At 41.6% G+C, this 24,957-nt stretch overlaps 1 protein-coding gene across 2 annotated transcripts in view; it reads right to left on the bottom strand.

Annotated features, from left to right (window-relative positions):
• HLCS (holocarboxylase synthetase) overlaps positions 1-16,866 on the bottom strand; it is a 168,701-nt gene extending 151,835 nt beyond the window's left edge. For both annotated transcript variants that reach the window (XM_069760760.1, XM_069760761.1), the window contains exon 1: positions 16,768-16,866. The gene's annotated coding sequence lies outside the window, so the exon portion shown is untranslated. The remainder of the gene's footprint in view (positions 1-16,767) is intronic.
• Positions 16,867-24,957: the final 8,091 nt, after the last annotated feature.

Genomic DNA, 24,957 nt, shown 5'->3' with positions numbered 1-24,957 from the left:
TCACTGTGTACATACATTACATTACTGATCCTGAGTTACTTCCTGTATTATACTCCAGAGCTGCACTCACTATTCTGCTGGTGCAGTCACTGTGTACATACATTACATTACTGATCCTAAATTATATCCTGTATTATACTCCAGAGCTGCACTCACTATTCTGCTGGTGCAGTCACTGTGTATATACATCACATTACTGATCCTGAGTTACATCCTGTATTATACCCCAGAGCTGCACCCACTATTCTGCTGGTGCAGTCACTGTGTACATACATTACATTACTGATCCTGAGTTACATCCTGTATTATACCCCAGAGCTGCACCCACTATTCTGCTGGTGCAGTCACTGTGCACATACATTACATTACTGATCCTGAGTTACATCCTGTATTATACCCCAGAGCTGCACTCACTATTCTGCTGGTGCAGACTCTGTGTACATACATTACATTACTGATCCTGAGTTACATCCTGTATTATACCCCAGAGCTGCACTCACTATTCTGCTGGTGCAGTCACTGTGTACATACATTACATTACTGATCCTAAATTATATCCTGTATTATACTCCAGAGCTGCACTCACTATTCTGCTGGTGCAGTCACTGTGTACATACAATACATTACTGATCCTAAATTATATCCTGTATTATACTCCAGAGCTGCACTCACTATTCTACTGGTGCAGTCACTGTGTACATACATTACATTACTGATCCTGAGTTACATCCTGTATTATACCCCAGAGCTGCACTCACTATTGTGCTGGTGCACTCACTGTGTACATACATTACATTACTGATCCTGAGTTACATACTGTATTATACTCCAGAGCTGCACTCACAATGCTGCTGGTGCAGTCACTGTGTACATACATTACTGATCCTGAGTTACATCCTGTATTATACCCCAGAGCTGCACTCACTATTCTGCTAGTGCAGTCACTGTGTACATACATTACATTACTGATCCTGAGTTACATCCTGTATTATACTCCAGAGCTGCACTCACTATTCTGCTGGTGCAGTCACTGTGTACATACATTACATTACTGATCCTGAGTTACATCCTGTATTATACTCCAGAGCTGCACTCACTATTCTGCTGGTGCAGTCACTGTGTACATACATTACTGATCCTGAGTTACATCCTGTATTATACTCCAGAGCTGCACTCACTATTCTGCTGGTGCAGTCACTGTGTACATACATTACATTACTGATCCTAAATTATATCCTGTATTATACTCGAGAGCTGCACTCACTATTCTGCTGGTGCAGTCACTGTGTACATACATTACTGATCCTGAGTTACATCCTGTATTATACCCCAGAGCTGCACTCACTATTCTGCTGGTGCAGTCACTGTGTACATACATTACATTACTGATCCTGAGTTACATCCTGTATTATACCCCAGAGCTGCACTCACTATTCTGCTGGTGCAGTCACTGTGTACATACATTACATTACTGATCCTGAGTTACATCCTGTACTATACCCCAGAGCTGCACTCACTATTCTGCTGGTGCAGTCACTGTGTACATACATTACATTACTGATCCTGAGTTACATCCTGTATTATACCCCAGAGCTGCACTCACTATTCTGCTGGTGCAGTCACTGTGTACATACATTACATTACTGATCCTGAGTTACATCCTGTATTATACCCCAGAGCTGCACTCACTATTCTGCTGGTGCAGACTCTGTGTACATACATTACATTACTGATCCTGAGTTACATCCTGTATTATACTCCAGAGCTGCACTCACTATTCTGCTGGTGCAGTCACTGTGTACATACATTACATTACTGATCCTGAGTTACATTCTGTATTATACCCCAGAGCTGCACTCACTGTTGTGCTGGTGCAGTCACTGTGTACATATATTACATTACTGATCCTGAGTTACATCCTGTATTATACTCCAGAGCTGCACTCACAATGCTGCTGGTGCAGTCACTGTGTACATACATTACTGATCCTGAGTTACATCCTGTATTATACTCCAGAGCTGCACTCACTATTCTGCTGGTGCAGTCACTGTGTACATACATTACATTACTGATCCTGAGTTACATCCTGTATTATACTCCAGAGCTGCACTCACTATTCTGCTGGTGCAGTCACTGTGTACATACATTACATTACTGATCCTGAGTTACATCCTGTATTATACTCCAGAGCTGCACTCACTATTTTGCTGGGGCAGTCACTGTGTACATACATTACATTACTGATCCTGAGTTACATCCTGTATTATACCCCAGAGCTGCACTCACTATTCTGCTGGGGCAGTCACTGTGTACATACATTACTGATCCTGAGTTACATCCTGTATTATACCCCAGAGCTGCACTCACTATTCTGCTGGTGCAGTCACTGTGTACATACATTACATTACTGATCCTGAGTTACATCCTGTATTATACTCCAGAGCTGCACTCACTATTTTGCTGGGGCAGTCACTGTGTACATACATTACATTACTGATCCGGAGTTACATCCTGTATTATACCCCAGAGCTGCACTCACTATTCTGCTGGGGCAGTCACTGTGTACATACATTACATTACTGATCCTGAGTTACATCCTGTATTATACCCCAGAGCTGCACTCACTATTCTGCTGGTGCAGTCACTGTGTACATACATTACTGATCCTGAGTTACATCCTGTATTATACCCCAGAGCTGCACTCACTATTCTGCTGGTGCAGTCACTGTGTACATACAGTACATTACTGATCCTGAGTTACATCCTGTATTATACCCCAGAGCTGCACTCACTATTCTGCTGGTGCAGTCACTGTGTACATACATTACATTACTGATCCTGAGTTACATCCTGTATTATACTCCAGAGCTGCACTCACTATTCTGCTGTGCAGTCACTGTGTACATACATTACTGATCCTAACTTATATCCTGTATTATACTCCAGAGCTGCACTCACTATTCTGCTGGTGCGGTCACTGTGTACATACATTACATTACTGATCCTAAATTATATCCTGTATTATACTCCAGAGCTGCACTCACTATTCTGCTGGTGCTGTCACTGTGTAAATACATTACATTACTGATCCTGAGTTACATTCTGTATTATACTCCAGAGCTGCACTCACTATTCTGCTGGTGCAGTCACTGTGTACATACATTACATTACTGATCCTGAGTTACATCCTGTATTATACCCCAGAGCTGCACTCACTATTCTGCGGGGGCAGTCACTGAGTACATACATTACATTACTGATCCTGAGTTACATTCTGTATTATACTCCAGAGCTGCACTCACTATTCTGCTGGTGCAGTCACTGTGTACATACATTACATTACTGATCCTGAGTTACATCCTGTATTATACCCCAGAGCTGCACTCACTATTCTGCTGGTGCAGTCACTGTGTACATACATTACATTACTGATCCTGAGTTACCTCCTGTATTTTACTCCAGAGCTGCACTCACTATTCTTCTGGTGCAGTCACTGTGTACATACATTACATTACTGATCCTGAGTTACATCCTGTATTATACCCCAGAGCTGCACCCACTATTCTGCTGGTGCACTCACTGTGTACATACATTACATTACTGATCATGAGTTGCATCCTGTATTATACCCTAGAGCTGCACTCACTATTCTGCTGGTGCAGTCACTGTGTACATACATTACATTACTGATCCTGTGTTACTTCCTGTATTATGCTCCAGAGCTGCACTCACTATTCTGCTGGTGCAGTCACTGTGTACATACATTACATTACTGATCCTGAGTTACATCCTGTATTATACTCCAGAGCTGCACTCACTATTTTGCTGGGGCAGTCACTGTGTACATACATCACATTACTGATCCTGAGTTACATCCTGTATTATACCCCAGAGCTGCACTCACTATTCTGCTGGGGCAGTCACTGTGTACATACATTACATTATTGATCCTGAGTTACATCCTGTATTATACCCCAGAGCTGCACTCACTATTCTGCTGGTGCAGTCACTGTGCACATACATTACATTACTGATCCTGAGTTACATCCTGTATTATACTCCAGAGCTGCACTCACTATTCTGCTGGTGCAGTCACTGTGTACATACATTACTGATCCTGAGTTACATTCTGTATTATACTCCAGAGCTGCACTCACTATTCTGCTAGTGCTGTCACTGTGTACAGACATTACATTACTGATCCTGAGTTACATTCTGTATTATACTCCAGAGCTGCATTCACTATTCTGCTGGTGCAGTCACTGTGTACATACATTACATTACTGATCCTGAGTTACATCCTGTATTATACCCCAGAGCTGCACTCACTATTCTGCGGGGGCAGTCACTGTGTACATACATTACATTACTGATCCTGAGTTACATTCTGTATTATACTCCAGAGCTGCACTCACTATTCTGCTGGTGCAGTCACTGTGTACATACATTACATTACTGATCCTGAGTTACATCCTGTATTATACCCCAGAGCTGCACCCACTATTCTGCTGGTGCACTCACTGTGTACAGACATTACATTACTGATCCGGAGTTACATTCTGTATTATACTCCAGAGCTGCACTCTCTATTCTGCTGGTGCAGTCACTGTGTACATACATTACATTACTGATCCTGAGTTACATCCTGTATTATACTCCAGAGCTGCACTCACTATTCTGCTGGTGCAGTCACTGTGTACATACATTACATTACTGATCCTGAGTTACATTCTGTATTATACTCCAGAGCTGTACTCACTATTCTGCTGGTGCAGTCACTGTGTACATACATTACATTACTGATCCTGAGTTACATCCTGTATTATACCCCAGAGCTGCACCCACTATTCTGCTGGTGCACTCACTGTGTACATACATTACATTACTGATCATGAGTTGCATCCTGTATTATACCCTAGAGCTGCACTCACTATTCTGCTGGTGCAGTCACTGTGTACATACATTACATTACTGATCCTGTGTTACTTCCTGTATTATACTCCAGAGCTGCACTCACTATTCTGCTGGTGCAGTCACTGTGTACATACATTACATTACTGATCCTGAGTTACATCCTGTATTATACTCCAGAGCTGCACTCACTATTTTGCTGGGGCAGTCACTGTGTACATACATCACATTACTGATCCTGAGTTACATCCTGTATTATACCCCAGAGCTGCACTCACTATTCTGCTGGGGCAGTCACTGTGTACATACATTACATTACTGATCCTGAGTTACATCCTGTATTATACACCAGAGCTGCACTCACTATTCTGCTGGTGCTGTCACTGTGTACATACATTACATTACTGATCCTGAGTTACATCCTGTATTATACCCCAGAGCTGCACTCACTATTCTGCTGGTGCAGTCACTCTGTACATACATTACATTACTGATCCTGAGTTACATCCTGCATTATACCCCAGAGCTGCACTCACTATTCAGCTGTGCAGTCACTGTGTACATACATTACTGATCCTAAATTATATCCTGTATTATACTCCAGAGCTGCACTCACTATTCTGCTGGTGCAGTCACTGTGTACATACATTACATTACTGATCCTAAATAATATCCTGTATTATACTCCAGAGCTGCACTCACTATTCAGCTGTGCAGTCACTGTGTACATACATTACTGATCCTAAATTATATCCTGTATTATACTCCAGAGCTGCACTCACTATTCTGCTGGTGCAGTCACTGTGTACATACATTACATTACTGATCCTAAATTATATCCTGTATTATACTCCAGAGCTGCACTCACTATTCTGCTGGTGCTGTCACTGTGTACATACATTACTGATCCTAAATTATATCCTGTATTATACTCCAGAGCTGCACTCACAATTCTGCTAGTGCAGTCACTGTGTACTTACATTACTGATCCTGAGTTACATTCTGTATTATACCCCAGAGCTGCACTCACTATTCTGCTGGTGCGGTCACTGTGTACATACATTATGATACTGATCCTGAGTTACATCCTGTATTATACCCCAGAGCTGCACTCACTATTCTGCTAGTGCTGTCACTGTGTACAGACATTACATTACTGATCCTGAGTTACATCCTGTATTATACTCCAGAGCTGCACTCACTATTCTGCTTGTGCAGTCACTGTGTACATACATTACATTACTGATCCTGAGTTACATCCTGTATTATACCCCAGAGCTGCACTCACTATTCTGCTAGTGCGGTCACTGTGTACAGACATTACTGATCCTGAGTTACATCCTGTATTATACTCCAGAGCTGCACTCACTATTCTGCTGGTGCTGTCACTGTGTACATACATTACATTACTGATCCTAAATTATATCCTGTATTATACCCCAGAGCTGCACTCACTATCCTGCTGGTTTAGTCACTGTGCACATACATTACTGATCCTAAATTATATCCTGTATTATACTCCAGAGCTTCACTCACTATTCTGCTGGTGCTGTCACTGTGTACATACATTACTGATCCTGAGTTACATCCTGTATTATACCCCAGAGCTGCACTCACTATTCTGCTGGTGCAGTCACTCTGTACATACATTACATTACTGATCCTGAGTTACATCCTGCATTATACCCCAGAGCTGCACCCACTATTCTGCTGGTGCAATCACTGTGTACATACATTACTGATCCTAAATTATATCCTGTATTATACTCCAGAGCTGCACTCACTATTCTGCTGTGCAGTCACTGTGTACATACATTACTGATCCTAAATTATATCCTGTATTATACTCCAGAGCTGCACTCACTATTCTGCTGGTGCTGTTACTGTGTACATACATTACATTACTGATCCTGAGTTACATCCTGTATTATACCCCAGAGCTGCACTCACTATTCTGCTGGTGCAGTCACTCTGTACATACATTACATTACTGATCCTGAGTTACATCCTGCATTATACCCCAGAGCTGCACCCACTATTCTGCTGGTGCAATCACTGTGTACATACATTACTGATCCTAAATTATATCCTGTATTATACTCCAGAGCTGCACTCACTATTCTGCTGTGCAGTCACTGTGTACATACATTACTGATCCTAAATTATATCCTGTATTATACTCCAGAGCTGCACTCACTATTCTGCTGGTGCAGTCACTGTGTACATACATTACTGATCCTAAATTATATCCTGTATTTTACTCCAGAGCTGCACTCACTATTCTGCTGGTGCTGTCACTGTGTACATACAATACTGATCCTGAGTTACATTCTGTATTATACCCCAGAGCTGCACTCACTATTCTGCTGGTGCGGTCACTGTGTACATACATTATGATACTGATCCTGAGTTACATCCTGTATTATACCCCAGAGCTGCACTCACTATTCTGCTAGTGCTGTCACTGTGTACAGACATTACATTACTGATCCTGAGTTACATCCTGTATTATACTCCAGAGCTGCACTCACTATTCTGCTGGTGCAGTCACTGTGTTCATACATTACATTACTGATCCTGAGTTACATTCTGTATTATACTCCAGAGCTGCACTCACTATTCTGCTAGTGCTGTCACTGTGTACAGACATTACTGATCCTGAGTTACATCCTGTATTATACCCCAGAGCTGCACTCACTATTCTGCTGGTGCAGTCACTGTGTACATACATTACATTACTGATCCTGAGTTACATCCTGTATTATACCCCAGAGCTGCACTCACTATTCTGCTAGTGCTGTCACTGTGTACAGACATTACTGATCCTGAGTTACATCCTGTATTATACTCCAGAGCTGCGCTCACTATTCTGCTGGTGCAGTCACTGTGTACATACATTACATTACTGATCCTGAGTTACATCCTGTATTATTCTCCAGAGCTGCACTCACTATTCTGCTGGTGCAGTCACTGTGTACATACATTACATTACTGATCCTGAGTTACATCCTGTATTATACTCCAGAGCTGCACTCACTATTCTGCTGGTGCAGTCACTGTGTACATACATTACATTACTGATCCTGAGTTACATCCTGTATTATACCCCAGAGCTGCACTCACTATTCTGCTAGTGCTGTCACTGTGTACAGACATTACTGATCCTGAGTTACATCCTGTATTATACTCCAGAGCTGCACTCACTATTCTGCTGGTGCTGTCACTGTGTACATACATTACATTACTGATCCTAAATTTTATCCTGTATTATACCCCAGAGCTGCACTCACTATCCTGCTGGTTTAGTCACTGTGCACATACATTACTGATCCCAAATTATATCCTGTATTTTACTCCAGAGCTGCACTCACTATTCTGCTGGTGCTGTCACTGTGTACATACATTACTGATCCTGAGTTACATTCTGTATTATACCCCAGAGCTGCACTCACTATTCTGCTGGTGCGGTCACTGTGTACATACATTATGATACTGATCCTGAGTTACATCCTGTATTATACCCCAGAGCTGCACTCACTATTCTGCTAGTGCTGTCACTGTGTACAGACATTACATTACTGATCCTGAGTTACATCCTGTATTATACTCCAGAGCTGCACTCACTATTCTGCTAGTGCTGTCACTGTGTACAGACATTACTGATCCTGAGTTACATCCTGTATTATACCCCAGAGCTGCACTCACTATTCTGCTGGTGCAGTCACTGTGTACATACATTACATTACTGATCCTGAGTTACATCCTGTATTATACCCCAGAGCTGCACTCACTATTCTGCTAGTGCTGTCACTGTGTACAGACATTACTGATCCTGAGTTACATCCTGTATTATACCCCAGAGCTGCACTCACTATTCTGCTGGTGCAGTCACTGTGTACATACATTACATTACTGATCCTGAGTTACATCCTGTATTATACCCCAGAGCTGCACTCACTATTCTGCTGGTGCAGTCACTGTGTACATACATTACATTACTGATCCTGAGTTACATCCTGTATTATACCCCAGAGCTGCACTCACTATTCTGCTAGTGCTGTCACTGTGTACAGACATTACTGATCCTGAGTTACATCCTGTATTATACTCCAGAGCTGCACTCACTATTCTGCTGGTGCAGTCACTGTGTACATACATTACATTACTGATCCTGAGTTACATCCTGTATTATATTCCAGAGCTGCACTCACTATTCTGCTGGTGCAGTCACTGTGTGCATACATTACATTACTGATCCTGAGTTACATCCTGTATTATACTCCAGAGCTGCACTCACTATTCTGCTGGTGCTGTCACTGTGTACATACATTACATTACTGATCCTGAGTTACATCCTGTATTATACCCCAGAGCTGCACTCACTATTCTGCTGGTGCAGTCACTGTGTACATACATTACATTACTGATCCTGAGTTACATCCTGTATTATACTCCAGAGCTGCACTCACTATTCTGCTGGTGCAGTCACTGTGTACATACATTACATTACTGATCCTGAGTTACATCCTGTATTATACTCCAGAGCTGCACTCACTATTCTGCTGGTGCAGTCACTGTGTACATACATTACATTACTGATCCTGAGTTACTTCCTGTATTATACTCCAGAGCTGCACTCACTATTCTGCTGGTGCAGTCACTGTGTACATACATTACATTACTGATCCTGAGTTACATCCTGTATTATACTCCAGAGCTGCACTCACTATTCTGCTGGTGCAGTCACTGTGTACATACATTACATTACTGATCCTGAGTTACTTCCTGTATTATACTCCAGAGCTGCACTCACTATTCTGCTGGTGCAGTCACTGTGTACATACATTACATTACTGATCCTGAGTTACATCCTGTATTATACTCCAGAGCTGCACTCACTATTCTGCTGGTGCAGTCACTGTGTACATACATTACATTACTGATCCTGAGTTACTTCCTGTATTATACTCCAGAGCTGCACTCACTATTCTGCTGGTGCAGTCACTGTGTACATACATTACATTACTGATCCTGAGTTACATCCTGTATTATACCCCAGAGCTGCACTCACTATTCTGCTGGTGCAGTCACTGTGTACATACATTACATTACTGATCCTGAGTTACATCCTGTATTATACCCCAGAGCTGCACTCACTATTCTGCTGGTGCAGTCACTGTGTACATACATTACATTACTGATCCTGAGTTACATCCTGTATTATACCCCAGAGCTGCACTCACTATTCTGCTTGTGCAGTCACTGTGTATATACATTACTGATCCTGAGTTACATCCTGTATTATACCCCAGAGCTGCACTCACTATTCTGCTGGTGCAGTCACTGTGTACATACATTACATTACTGATCCTGAGTTACATCCTGTATTATACCCCAGAGCTGCACTCACTATTCTGCGGGGGCAGTCACTGAGTACATACATTACATTACTGATCCTGAGTTACATTCTGTATTATACTCCAGAGCTGCACTCACTATTCTGCTGGTGCAGTCACTGTGTACATACATTACATTACTGATCCTGAGTTACATCCTGTATTATACCCCAGAGCTGCACTCACTATTCTGCTGGTGCAGTCACTGTGTACATACATTACATTACTGATCCTGAGTTACCTCCTGTATTTTACTCCAGAGCTGCACTCACTATTCTTCTGGTGCAGTCACTGTGTACATACATTACATTACTGATCCTGAGTTACATCCTGTATTATACCCCAGAGCTGCACCCACTATTCTGCTGGTGCACTCACTGTGTACATACATTACATTACTGATCATGAGTTGCATCCTGTATTATACCCTAGAGCTGCACTCACTATTCTGCTGGTGCAGTCACTGTGTACATACATTACATTACTGATCCTGTGTTACTTCCTGTATTATGCTCCAGAGCTGCACTCACTATTCTGCTGGTGCAGTCACTGTGTACATACATTACATTACTGATCCTGAGTTACATCCTGTATTATACTCCAGAGCTGCACTCACTATTTTGCTGGGGCAGTCACTGTGTACATACATCACATTACTGATCCTGAGTTACATCCTGTATTATACCCCAGAGCTGCACTCACTATTCTGCTGGGGCAGTCACTGTGTACATACATTACATTATTGATCCTGAGTTACATCCTGTATTATACCCCAGAGCTGCACTCACTATTCTGCTGGTGCAGTCACTGTGCACATACATTACATTACTGATCCTGAGTTACATCCTGTATTATACTCCAGAGCTGCACTCACTATTCTGCTGGTGCAGTCACTGTGTACATACATTACTGATCCTGAGTTACATTCTGTATTATACTCCAGAGCTGCACTCACTATTCTGCTAGTGCTGTCACTGTGTACAGACATTACATTACTGATCCTGAGTTACATTCTGTATTATACTCCAGAGCTGCATTCACTATTCTGCTGGTGCAGTCACTGTGTACATACATTACATTACTGATCCTGAGTTACATCCTGTATTATACCCCAGAGCTGCACTCACTATTCTGCGGGGGCAGTCACTGTGTACATACATTACATTACTGATCCTGAGTTACATTCTGTATTATACTCCAGAGCTGCACTCACTATTCTGCTGGTGCAGTCACTGTGTACATACATTACATTACTGATCCTGAGTTACATCCTGTATTATACCCCAGAGCTGCACCCACTATTCTGCTGGTGCACTCACTGTGTACAGACATTACATTACTGATCCGGAGTTACATTCTGTATTATACTCCAGAGCTGCACTCTCTATTCTGCTGGTGCAGTCACTGTGTACATACATTACATTACTGATCCTGAGTTACATCCTGTATTATACTCCAGAGCTGCACTCACTATTCTGCTGGTGCAGTCACTGTGTACATACATTACATTACTGATCCTGAGTTACATTCTGTATTATACTCCAGAGCTGTACTCACTATTCTGCTGGTGCAGTCACTGTGTACATACATTACATTACTGATCCTGAGTTACATCCTGTATTATACCCCAGAGCTGCACCCACTATTCTGCTGGTGCACTCACTGTGTACATACATTACATTACTGATCATGAGTTGCATCCTGTATTATACCCTAGAGCTGCACTCACTATTCTGCTGGTGCAGTCACTGTGTACATACATTACATTACTGATCCTGTGTTACTTCCTGTATTATACTCCAGAGCTGCACTCACTATTCTGCTGGTGCAGTCACTGTGTACATACATTACATTACTGATCCTGAGTTACATCCTGTATTATACTCCAGAGCTGCACTCACTATTTTGCTGGGGCAGTCACTGTGTACATACATCACATTACTGATCCTGAGTTACATCCTGTATTATACCCCAGAGCTGCACTCACTATTCTGCTGGGGCAGTCACTGTGTACATACATTACATTACTGATCCTGAGTTACATCCTGTATTATACACCAGAGCTGCACTCACTATTCTGCTGGTGCTGTCACTGTGTACATACATTACATTACTGATCCTGAGTTACATCCTGTATTATACCCCAGAGCTGCACTCACTATTCTGCTGGTGCAGTCACTCTGTACATACATTACATTACTGATCCTGAGTTACATCCTGCATTATACCCCAGAGCTGCACTCACTATTCAGCTGTGCAGTCACTGTGTACATACATTACTGATCCTAAATTATATCCTGTATTATACTCCAGAGCTGCACTCACTATTCTGCTGGTGCAGTCACTGTGTACATACATTACATTACTGATCCTAAATAATATCCTGTATTATACTCCAGAGCTGCACTCACTATTCAGCTGTGCAGTCACTGTGTACATACATTACTGATCCTAAATTATATCCTGTATTATACTCCAGAGCTGCACTCACTATTCTGCTGGTGCAGTCACTGTGTACATACATTACATTACTGATCCTAAATTATATCCTGTATTATACTCCAGAGCTGCACTCACTATTCTGCTGGTGCTGTCACTGTGTACATACATTACTGATCCTAAATTATATCCTGTATTATACTCCAGAGCTGCACTCACAATTCTGCTAGTGCAGTCACTGTGTACTTACATTACTGATCCTGAGTTACATTCTGTATTATACCCCAGAGCTGCACTCACTATTCTGCTGGTGCGGTCACTGTGTACATACATTATGATACTGATCCTGAGTTACATCCTGTATTATACCCCAGAGCTGCACTCACTATTCTGCTAGTGCTGTCACTGTGTACAGACATTACATTACTGATCCTGAGTTACATCCTGTATTATACTCCAGAGCTGCACTCACTATTCTGCTTGTGCAGTCACTGTGTACATACATTACATTACTGATCCTGAGTTACATCCTGTATTATACCCCAGAGCTGCACTCACTATTCTGCTAGTGCGGTCACTGTGTACAGACATTACTGATCCTGAGTTACATCCTGTATTATACTCCAGAGCTGCACTCACTATTCTGCTGGTGCTGTCACTGTGTACATACATTACATTACTGATCCTAAATTATATCCTGTATTATACCCCAGAGCTGCACTCACTATCCTGCTGGTTTAGTCACTGTGCACATACATTACTGATCCTAAATTATATCCTGTATTATACTCCAGAGCTTCACTCACTATTCTGCTGGTGCTGTCACTGTGTACATACATTACTGATCCTGAGTTACATCCTGTATTATACCCCAGAGCTGCACTCACTATTCTGCTGGTGCAGTCACTCTGTACATACATTACATTACTGATCCTGAGTTACATCCTGCATTATACCCCAGAGCTGCACCCACTATTCTGCTGGTGCAATCACTGTGTACATACATTACTGATCCTAAATTATATCCTGTATTATACTCCAGAGCTGCACTCACTATTCTGCTGTGCAGTCACTGTGTACATACATTACTGATCCTAAATTATATCCTGTATTATACTCCAGAGCTGCACTCACTATTCTGCTGGTGCTGTTACTGTGTACATACATTACATTACTGATCCTGAGTTACATCCTGTATTATACCCCAGAGCTGCACTCACTATTCTGCTGGTGCAGTCACTCTGTACATACATTACATTACTGATCCTGAGTTACATCCTGTATTATACCCCAGAGCTGCACCCACTATTCTGCTGGTGCAATCACTGTGTACATACATTACTGATCCTAAATTATATCCTGTATTATACTCCAGAGCTGCACTCACTATTCTGCTGTGCAGTCACTGTGTACATACATTACTGATCCTAAATTATATCCTGTATTATACTCCAGAGCTGCACTCACTATTCTGCTGGTGCAGTCACTGTGTACATACATTACTGATCCTAAATTATATCCTGTATTTTACTCCAGAGCTGCACTCACTATTCTGCTGGTGCTGTCACTGTGTACATACAATACTGATCCTGAGTTACATTCTGTATTATACCCCAGAGCTGCACTCACTATTCTGCTGGTGCGGTCACTGTGTACATACATTATGATACTGATCCTGAGTTACATCCTGTATTATACCCCAGAGCTGCACTCACTATTCTGCTAGTGCTGTCACTGTGTACAGACATTACATTACTGATCCTGAGTTACATCCTGTATTATACTCCAGAGCTGCACTCACTATTCTGCTGGTGCAGTCACTGTGTTCATACATTACATTACTGATCCTGAGTTACATTCTGTATTATACTCCAGAGCTGCACTCACTATTCTGCTAGTGCTGTCACTGTGTACAGACATTACTGATCCTGAGTTACATCCTGTATTATACCCCAGAGCTGCACTCACTATTCTGCTGGTGCAGTCACTGTGTACATACATTACATTACTGATCCTGAGTTACATCCTGTATTATACCCCAGAGCTGCACTCACTATTCTGCTAGTGCTGTCACTGTGTACAGACATTACTGATCCTGAGTTACATCCTGTATTATACTCCAGAGCTGCGCTCACTATTCTGCTGGTGCAGTCACTGTGTACATACATTACATTACTGATCCTGAGTTACATCCTGTATTATTCTCCAGAGCTGCACTCACTATTCTGCTGGTGCAGTCACTGTGTACATACATTACATTACTGATCCTGAGTTACATCCTGTATTATACTCCAGAGCTGCACTCACTATTCTGCTGGTGCAGTCACTGTGTACATACATTACATTACTGATCCTGAGTTACATCCTGTATTATACCCCAGAGCTGCACTCACTATTCTGCTAGTGCTGTCACTGTGTACAGACATTACTGATCCTGAGTTACATCCTGTATTATACTCCAGAGCTGCACTCACTATTCTGCTGGTGCTGTCACTGTGTACATACATTACATTACTGATCCTAAATTTTATCCTGTATTATACCCCAGAGCTGCACTCACTATCCTGCTGGTTTAGTCACTGTGCACATACATTACTGATCCCAAATTATATCCTGTATTTTACTCCAGAGCTGCACTCACTATTCTGCTGGTGCTGTCACTGTGTACATACATTACTGATCCTGAGTTACATTCTGTATTATACCCCAGAGCTGCACTCACTATTCTGCTGGTGCGGTCACTGTGTACATACATTATGATACTGATCCTGAGTTACATCCTGTATTATACCCCAGAGCTGCACTCACTATTCTGCTAGTGCTGTCACTGTGTACAGACATTACATTACTGATCCTGAGTTACATCCTGTATTATACTCCAGAGCTGCACTCACTATTCTGCTAGTGCTGTCACTGTGTACAGACATTACTGATCCTGAGTTACATCCTGTATTATACCCCAGAGCTGCACTCACTATTCTGCTGGTGCAGTCACTGTGTACATACATTACATTACTGATCCTGAGTTACATCCTGTATTATACTCCAGAGCTGCACTCACTATTCTGCTGGTGCAGTCACTGTGTACATACATTACATTACTGATCCTGAGTTACTTCCTGTATTATACTCCAGAGCTGCACTCACTATTCTGCTGGTGCAGTCACTGTGTACATACATTACATTACTGATCCTGAGTTACATCCTGTATTATACCCCAGAGCTGCACTCACTATTCTGCTGGTGCAGTCACTGTGTACATACATTACATTACTGATCCTGAGTTACATCCTGTATTATACCCCAGAGCTGCACTCACTATTCTGCTTGTGCAGTCACTGTGTACATACATTACATTACTGATCCTGAGTTACTTCCTGTATTATACCCCAGAGCTGCACTCACTATTCTGCTGGTGCAGTCACTGTGTATCCTTTTTTAAAGTTAACATTCAAACTCCCATAACATAACATACAGTGTTTCTGCCCATCCATCCTGACTGACAGCCGCTCAGTGTCCCTCCTCACTGCTGAGACCTCACCTTGGTCAGTACAAGCTGCAGCTGTCAGACAGGCTGGATAGATAATGAAAACACTTGGGACTCGGGCCCTGCCTCGCTAAATCACACAATGCCGATATTACTGTTGGCATTATGCCGCATTCCTAGTATGGATTTTCATAGTCAGTACACCGGCTTCTTCAGGTCTAATACTGCTGTATATGCAGTTTGTACAGTGAACTCTGCAGTCAGCCTGTGCAGCTCATCATTATGTGGCAGGATGGATTTGGACGACTCTGGGTCTTATATGGGGTTTTATAATTGAGCATTATAGAGGTGGATGGCCCAAATGATTAACCCCTGCTATGCTGCAATGCCAGGACACACGGCTGATTAGTCTGTTAGTAGGGTAACACCATCCCAGGAGGATTAGTACAGGACCTCGGAGCAGAGCATGCACTGCAGGCGGGATCCCAGCAATCAGTCCCCAGGAAAGCAAACACAGCACAACAGACAACTCACATGCGCTGCTGTGGAGCCTCCACACTGCAACCAAGCATGAAATCACCATACAACCTTGCGAGGCTGTCAACTACCTTCCCATCAGCCAATCCACGCTCCTGTCTCTTAGTAAGGGTTAAGGTTTTTTTTTATACGTGACTCCTCATTGGTAGTTTTTTGAGCAGGGAAGGGTTCTTGTCTCCGGATTGGTTGAACGTGCCCAACCCACGCCAGGGAAACCCGGAAGTAAGCTGCAGAAATCCCGGCAGAGGAGTCATGTTTTGAAGAGTAAAACTTTATTTACAACATCAACAGTTAACAAAATAACAGAGTGGCACGAGTTAATGAGATATGCATCATGGCTCCAATAGTAGATGATCTGCAGCACTGGGCAGTGGCCTGCTGCACACAGAGAGCGGCGCCCAATTTTTGGGATTGGTGATAGTGATGACTAAGAGGACCCCTTTAAGGGACGATAACATGTAAAAAGTATTGAATGATACCAGGAAAGAACTATATCTTGGTACCGTGTTAGCCAGTGGATAGAAAAATATTTAGAATTGAGAGTCCTCAGTGGTTGATCCCTTTTAATGGCTATCACCCATGGTAATTCTGCTTCATGTCACTTGGCTTATCCATGGTTTTTTTTTTGTTTTTGTTTTTTTTTTTCCTATATTATGTTGTGCATAAATATGTGATTCTTCAGAATTTGTTTTAGTCTTTGCCTGATGAAGAGACCTGAGTAGTCTGGAAAGCTGCAATTTGTTACCATCTTTTCAGTTAGCCATTAAAAGGTATCAACCACTGAGGACTCTCAATTCTGAATGATACCATTCATTTTACCGTATAATGTGCTGGAAAATAGGGAAAAATTTCAAGTTGGGTGAAAGGGTAAAAAAAAAACCTCGCTGCGTGTTTGCGTTTTTTTATTAAACTTGCTCTCTTGGCAGTAGATTCTGCTTTAAAAAAAAAAGCAGGTTTTGCTGCGTTTTTCGTGCTGATAAAGTTTAGTGCCTGTTGTTCCTGAGTTTTCTGCAGCAAAACCTGATACCTACGTTTTTTGCACTTAGTCAGGACTATGTTCACACGTTGCATTTTTACTGCGTTTTTTCCTTCAGGCAAAACCTGCTCTCCTGGCAGTAAAGACTGCTTACAAAAAGCTGTGTTTTTGCACTTATTGCTTTAAAAAAAAAAAACTGAAAGAAGTGACATGCTGCAGTTTGCAAAAAATCAGGAAAAATAAGTATGTGTGCATGAGATTTTTGAAATCTCATCGCTTTTTCTCGTACTGTAGAACGCAGCTTTTAATCAGCATGCAAAAACACAAGGTGTGACAGCCTCTGCCTTTGTTTTTTCGCTCTTGTTTGTACGGCGCTCGCTAAGCTGAAGAAGACCTAGTAATACTATTTCCAGGTCGCCACGATTACAGTGATCTCAAACTGGCATCTTTTTTTATTTTTTTTCAATAGTTACAAACGTTTTTTTTATTTTTTTTTAACAAAAAATTGTTGTTTGTGTCTCCATTTTTTTAGGCCCACAATTTTTTTTCTTTTCACAGTGCTGAAAGTGCGTGAGGCTGTGCGCCCGGGCCAGGAGGAGTTTTTGTCGCTGCGTATTTTCCTGTTTCAAAAATGCAGCGTCGTCGGCTCTGTTCCCACAATGAGCTTTTGATGTCCCACCTTTTCTACACCTATTATTTAAGTTAGGTTACCAGTGTTTGTTTGTTTTTTTTATTGCATTTTTGTGTGCGTTTTTTTAACGTGTGTGTTTGGCACTGCGGTTTTTGTCTCTTGTTGGTGCGTCACGTTTGTAATAAATGTGAGAAGAAACACTGTGCGCACTACTATAGGAGGTGCCAAGGTAGGTTCCCAAACCGTATAGTAATAAATATGAAACCTGGCACTCAACTGAACGCTTTTAATTACCCGGATGTGTCAGCATCCGTAAGGGTCAAATTATAGAAGTGGCTTATTGGCATATATAGGCGATCTTGTTGCAGATAAGAGGCGCGTGTGTATCGTCCAAAGGGCTCATACTCGCATGCGAGAAACTCGGATGAGTCTCACACGTAAATAGCCGGCACTGCACACGGGACTCAGATCGGAGTGTGCAGCCGCATAGCAATACATGCAGCCGCATGCTCCACTCCGGCTATTGACGTGCGAGACTCATCCGAGTTTCTTGCATGTGAGTATGAGCCCTTAGACGCGGTCTGCACCGCATGCCTACTAGCGGGTAATTAAAAGCGTTCATAGGAAACCCTTTTACCATAATTGTAGGTAACTGACGAAGGTCCAGGTGACCGAAACGTTTTCTGTACTGCAGTTTGGAAATTAATTTAAATTATTTCTCACAGCATTAAGTTGAGTGCCAGGTTTCATATTTATCACGTTTTTAATAAAGCTGCTTTGTTTTTTTTTTATATTTCCTGTTTTTTTTGCTTTGACAAAACTTTCTCCACATAATTATGTGTGCCGCGGAAACGCGCATGTGCATTTTTTACCTGTGGAATTTCCACATCTAATGCAAGTCTATGGGGAAGCTCCGAATAGAAAATTCAGTGAACCCGCAAGAGAAATTTACATGTTGAGGATTTCAAAAACGCACCACAGGTCAGTTTATGCAGCGTTAAAAAGAAGCTCAGAGGGCATGGGATTCCCATAAAGCCCATCCACTTTGCTGGAACAGTAACGGTATGTTCCCACAGTCAGTAAATACGGCGAGTTGGACGCTGTGTACATCCGCATCCGCCAGATATTGCAGCATAGTGGATGGGGTTTCAAGAAATCCCACGTCCATTATACGTGCATTGACACCCACATCTTACCTGCGGAGATGGACATGTGGCACGTCTTTCCAGACCGCAGTATATCTATCTTGCAGAGATGCTCCGCTCCCCATACATATTAGATACGAAAAATCCTCAGCCAAAAAGTGTATATGCGTTTTTAGTGCGTTTATTAAAAAAGCATGTAATCCACACCTAAGTAAGTAAGCATTGGCAAAGCAAAAAAAAGGGAAGTATCAAAAGCAAAGCAGCTTTATTTGAAGCATGACGCACCAAAGAAAGACCAAAAAGCTCAGCGTCAAAAAGACACGGTAAAAAAAAAAAACGCAAGGAAAAAACACAAGTAACCTAATTTAAATAATAGGGGCAAAAATGGTTCAGAAATTGTGCAACATGAAAAACGCACCAAAAGCTCATTGTGGGAACGTAGCCATATACGGCCGACCGGTTGTGGAACAGGATAAACCGCTGCAGGCAGTATCAAACTGGGCTGGCAAGGACCCACCAGTAACATAGAATCATAGAACATAGATGATTAGATGATTCATTTCTCTGTAAATATTAAATCAAGTGTATTAGCACTGCTTATCAGCACTCCTTCATAGGGGCCCACCTGGGAATTCTCCTGCCCTCCAGTGCACCAGTCCGAGCCTGGCTGCAGGACTAGTGATGGGCAAACAAATAGACTGCGGAAAAAGGGGGTTGGAAGCCACTTACATGCTTTTTTTTTTGTAAAAGAATGAAGACAAAATCCCTTAATAAAGTGATTTGCACGGTATCTTAATTTTCTACGGTGGGCAAAATTATTAAAAAAAATAAAATAAAGTTTAGTTGCTCTAAATGGGGCTCCAAACTGATAAGATTATACTACCTGGGGAACTGGAGCCAGCAATGACCGATGCATTAACCTGTAGAATAACTGCTGGGGGGTGGGTCAGAGGATTAATGACCTGCACTGCATTCACCTAGGACAGATAAGACCTGAGATTAGAAGCTCTGAGGTCCTGGGTCCTGGCTGCTGGGTGTGAAAAGGTGAAGTCCACCTGTTGATGAATAAACCATGCAGAGGAGATACCCGGCTGTCATGGCGTGAGTGAAGACTCTGCATCTGTCTTATCCAGGACAGGACAAGAACATTTCAATCTTCATCCACAGAGTGATGATTATTTAGCCCCATTTATTCTATTATCTGCTATTTATATAGTGTGCAGAGGATACCCGCACATCAATCCCTGTCCGCTCTAATCTTCCTCTCTCAAAAATGCAAATATTATATTTTATTTATTTACTTTCATATCATTTTTATATATTTTTAACTAAATTAAAAACAATTATAGATGATTTTTGAATTATGTTTCATCATTTTTTATTTTGCATTTATTTTTTCATTAATTTGTTACTTTATATTATTTTGTTATGCATGTTGTGTTCTCAGCTCTGCTACATCAGATCCTGCGATTCCCATTTTCTCCGACTGCTGCTGTTCTGCCACCACTGCTTCCATTGTTCCATCTGGATCTCCTTCCTTTTTTCTATAGGATTCTATGGGAGCTAAAAAAAAATAAAAAAACACAGGTAAAGACACACCATTGCATTTTAAGTGTAGAATCAAAGCTTTTGTCCTATAAAGAAAAACATATTAAAAACTCAGCTTCAAATTTGCACTAAAAATGTATCAAATAAGAGGGGAAATAAGTTAAAAAAATGCAGCAAAAATGGAATAATTAGAGAAGATTCTTATTGCCTGCAGAAAAAAAAGGAGCAGAAAAATACAGGAATTATGCTACGTTTGAACACAGGGTCAGCATTACATTTTTATTGAATTGTTATGGGTTTAAAAAAAAATTCACGCCGTTTATCGATTACCGTAAATAATCTGTTCATGATATTGCACAGGTTGTTACAGTTACAGGGATACCAAATATGTACGCGTCATTTGCTGATTTGTAGGGATTTTTTTTCTAAAGTGCATTAAAAATGTAATTATTGTAATTGTTTTTCATTAATTCTTAGTAATTTTATATGAAGAAAAAATTCCCTGACTTATACTTTACCCCTAGAATACAGGTATGTAGAAATGGACTGGTACATAGAGATAAAACCCAAGACAGAAAAAAATTGAACAAATACCCTGCTGTAATAAGTAAAAGCAATAGTGCATATAAATAAATTGGGTACTTAGTAAACACCGTTTTTGACCCAAAAAGAGCATAAAAGCCATCCCACCAGCGGGCTTTTAACATTAACACTTAGAGCAGGATATTTTTTCATTTTGTTTTTATATTGGGTTTTGTCTGTTTAATGGCCAATGTGAACATGCTCCTATTTTGCATGTATACCATCTTATACTCCAGTTATTTTTTTATTTTTTTTTTGGTGGGGGGGAGGTGGCTCAGTGGTATATAGAGATGTATATCTATGAATTTGTACAATGTACATGTAACAAAGGAGAATTCGGTGTATAGTTTATTCAAGAACAGAAAATTCTTTTATACTCGTTGCTATTGCTGCTGCCTCAGATGCTACAGGTTGGGAGTTTGCATCCAAGGGAAATCCCAGGCTTCAAGAAAAGAGAAGAATGATTTGATTAAATAAATACAGAGATGCTGGCCTTGGAGAAGAGAAACAACTACTGAGCTGGAGAAGAGAAACAACTACTGAGCTGGAGAAGAGAAACAACTACTGAGCTGGAGAAGAGAAACAACTACTGAGCTGGAGAAGAGAAACAACTACTGAGCTGGAGAAGAGAAACAAGTACTGAGCTGGAGAAGAGAAACAACTACTGAGCTGGAGAAGAGAAACAACTACTGAGCTGGAGAAGAGAAACAACTACTGAGCTATAGAAGAGAAACAACTACTGAGCTGGAGAAGAGAAACAACTACTGAGCTGGAGAAGAGAAACAACTACTGAGCTGGAGAAGAGAAACAACTACTGAGCTGGAGAAGAGAAACAACTACTGAGCTGGAGAAGAGAAACAACTACTGAGCTGGAGAAGAGAAACAACTACTGAGCTGGAGAAGAGAAACAACTACTGAGCTGGAGAAGAGAAACAAGTACTGAGCTGGAGAAGAGAAACAAGTACTGAGCTGGAGAAGAGAAACAAGTACTGAGCTGGAGAAGAGAAACAACTACTGAGCTGGAGAAGAGAAACAACTACTGAGCTGGAGAAGAGAAACAACTACTGAGCTGGAGAAGAGAAACAACTACTGAGCTGGAGAAGAGAAACAACTACTGAGCTGGAGAAGAGAAACAACTACTGAGCTGGAGAAGAGAAACAACTACTGAGCTGGAGAAGAGAAACAACTACTGAGCTATAGAAGAGAAACAACTACTGAGCTGGAGAAGAGAAACAACTACTGAGCTATGAGCTCAGTAGCACACACGGGTGGCAGGGGATAAAACATCGACATCGCAGAAAGTGAGTGAAAGTCGGAACGTGGCCATGACCTTTCGGCTGTGTGCATACGTTGCGGTTTTATTCACGTTTTTTCCCGATAAAAACGCTATAAAACCGCAAAAAAAAAAACCCGCATACAATAATCATCCCATCATTTAGAATGAATTCCGCATGTTTTGTGCACATGATGCGTTTTTTTCCATGAATAAAAATGCATTGCGGTAAAAAAATGAGCATGTTCATTATTTTTGCGGATTTTCTGCGTTTTTTCGCGCTAAAAACGCTATAAAAACTGATTAAAAACGCATACATTATGCATTCTATCATTTAGAATGCATTCTGCATGTTTTGTGCACATGGATGCGTTTTTTTTTCCGCGAATAAAAATGCATTGCGGTAAAAAAATGAGCATGTTCATTATTTTTGCGGATTTTCTGCGTTTTTCCCGCACGTCTATGCATTTGGGAAAAAACGCGGAAAAAAAACGCACCAAAAATGCATCAAAAACGCGGTAAAAACGCATGCGGATTTCTGGCAGAAATGTCCGGTTTTTGTCAGGAAAATTTCTGCAAGAAATCCTGACGTGTGCACATAACCTAATTTTGCGGGGGGGGGTTTTGCGGATTTCCCACTACAAAATGCATTGGGAAGTGTCCTGAAAAAATCGCGGCAAAAACACGTCAAAACCGCGGCAAAAACGCATGCGGTTTTCTTGCGGATTTCTTGCAGAAAATGTCCGTTTTTTCTCAGGAATTTTCTGCGAGAAATCCTGAACGTGTGCACATAGCCTTCAGGACAACTACCCCCAAATCAAGACTGTCCTGTTGGATCCGGGACAGTCAGCAGTTATGCATCTTTCCATACTGCTCTTTTAGATCAGAGGCTTCAAGGATCCACTCAACCAGGTAAGACATGAAAAATATGGCTGTGTAGGAGCTTGTCCCCTATTAAAACTGATAACGGTTTTTAAAGATCCTATGAGCCAATCATTCGAAATCTAGCGCAGAAGCCATATGCAAATGAAGCTGTAAGTTCGCTGGAGGCGTATCGATACACTTACATGGCTGCTTCCATGTGCATTGACACGCCCCCAGTGCACTTCTAGCCTGATTTGCATATTACTCATTACCAGCACATCAAATCTTTATAATAAAGGTATCATTTTTATTGGGGGACAAGCACCTATACAGCCATCCGTCTACTGCCATATGTAAAACATGCTAATAAGTTCCCCTTAATACATGGCTTAAAAGAGTGATTTGGAGACTTTATTTTAATCCAAAACAATTCTCTGTAATCCCTTCGAGATTACAATCTGTATATTTACAGGAGTGATTTCCATCTCTGATATTTATGGAATATCTACAGGTGACCTCCTGGACCTACATCTTTCTTGAGAATGGAGGATGCCCTTATTTCAGTCCCAGGGCCCCTGTCTATGATGAGGTGGCCACAGATCCACAGCTCTCTCCATTCATTCACTTCTATAAGGCTTCTGAAGTCAAGCACGATTTTTCTGCCAGATTTCCATTCTCGTGATGATTACATGTCCCAAAAGTGGGACCTGGATCTGTCAGGCATTTATACACTATGGCTATGCCCTTTAAATCAACTGTTTTATAGCTAAAGACTTTAAGGAGAACACTAGGATTCCCTGGACCAGGCTGTCATTGTCACGTGGTCCTATCATTATGTCCTTCTCACTAAAATGTCGCCAATTGTGGGTGCAATCATATACAGGGAATGACATTACATTTAGGGGATTGGAAAAATAACCTGGGAATTATTGGAGAGGATTCGCTGACAGTCAATTGAAATCAATAGCAGTTTCTCCAAAAACATTGAGGTTTTACAGATAACTTTGTTATGTAGACAACAGAGCACAGGAAACTCCTGACTCCCAGGGACATCATTAGTGTTTACGTCAAAACATCCCACCCGGACGGTGCAGGACCTCCGCTGTAACGGGGGCAGGAAATCCGACAGGTTAAATTATAAGACCCTTCATGACAGTTTTTGACCACT

Source organism: Ranitomeya imitator, chromosome 3 (assembly GCF_032444005.1).
Source record: "Ranitomeya imitator isolate aRanImi1 chromosome 3, aRanImi1.pri, whole genome shotgun sequence".
Taxonomy (NCBI): domain Eukaryota; kingdom Metazoa; phylum Chordata; class Amphibia; order Anura; family Dendrobatidae; genus Ranitomeya; species Ranitomeya imitator.
The sequence above is the reverse complement of the archived record's forward strand: the minus strand, read 5'-3'. Positions and strand labels throughout refer to the sequence as shown.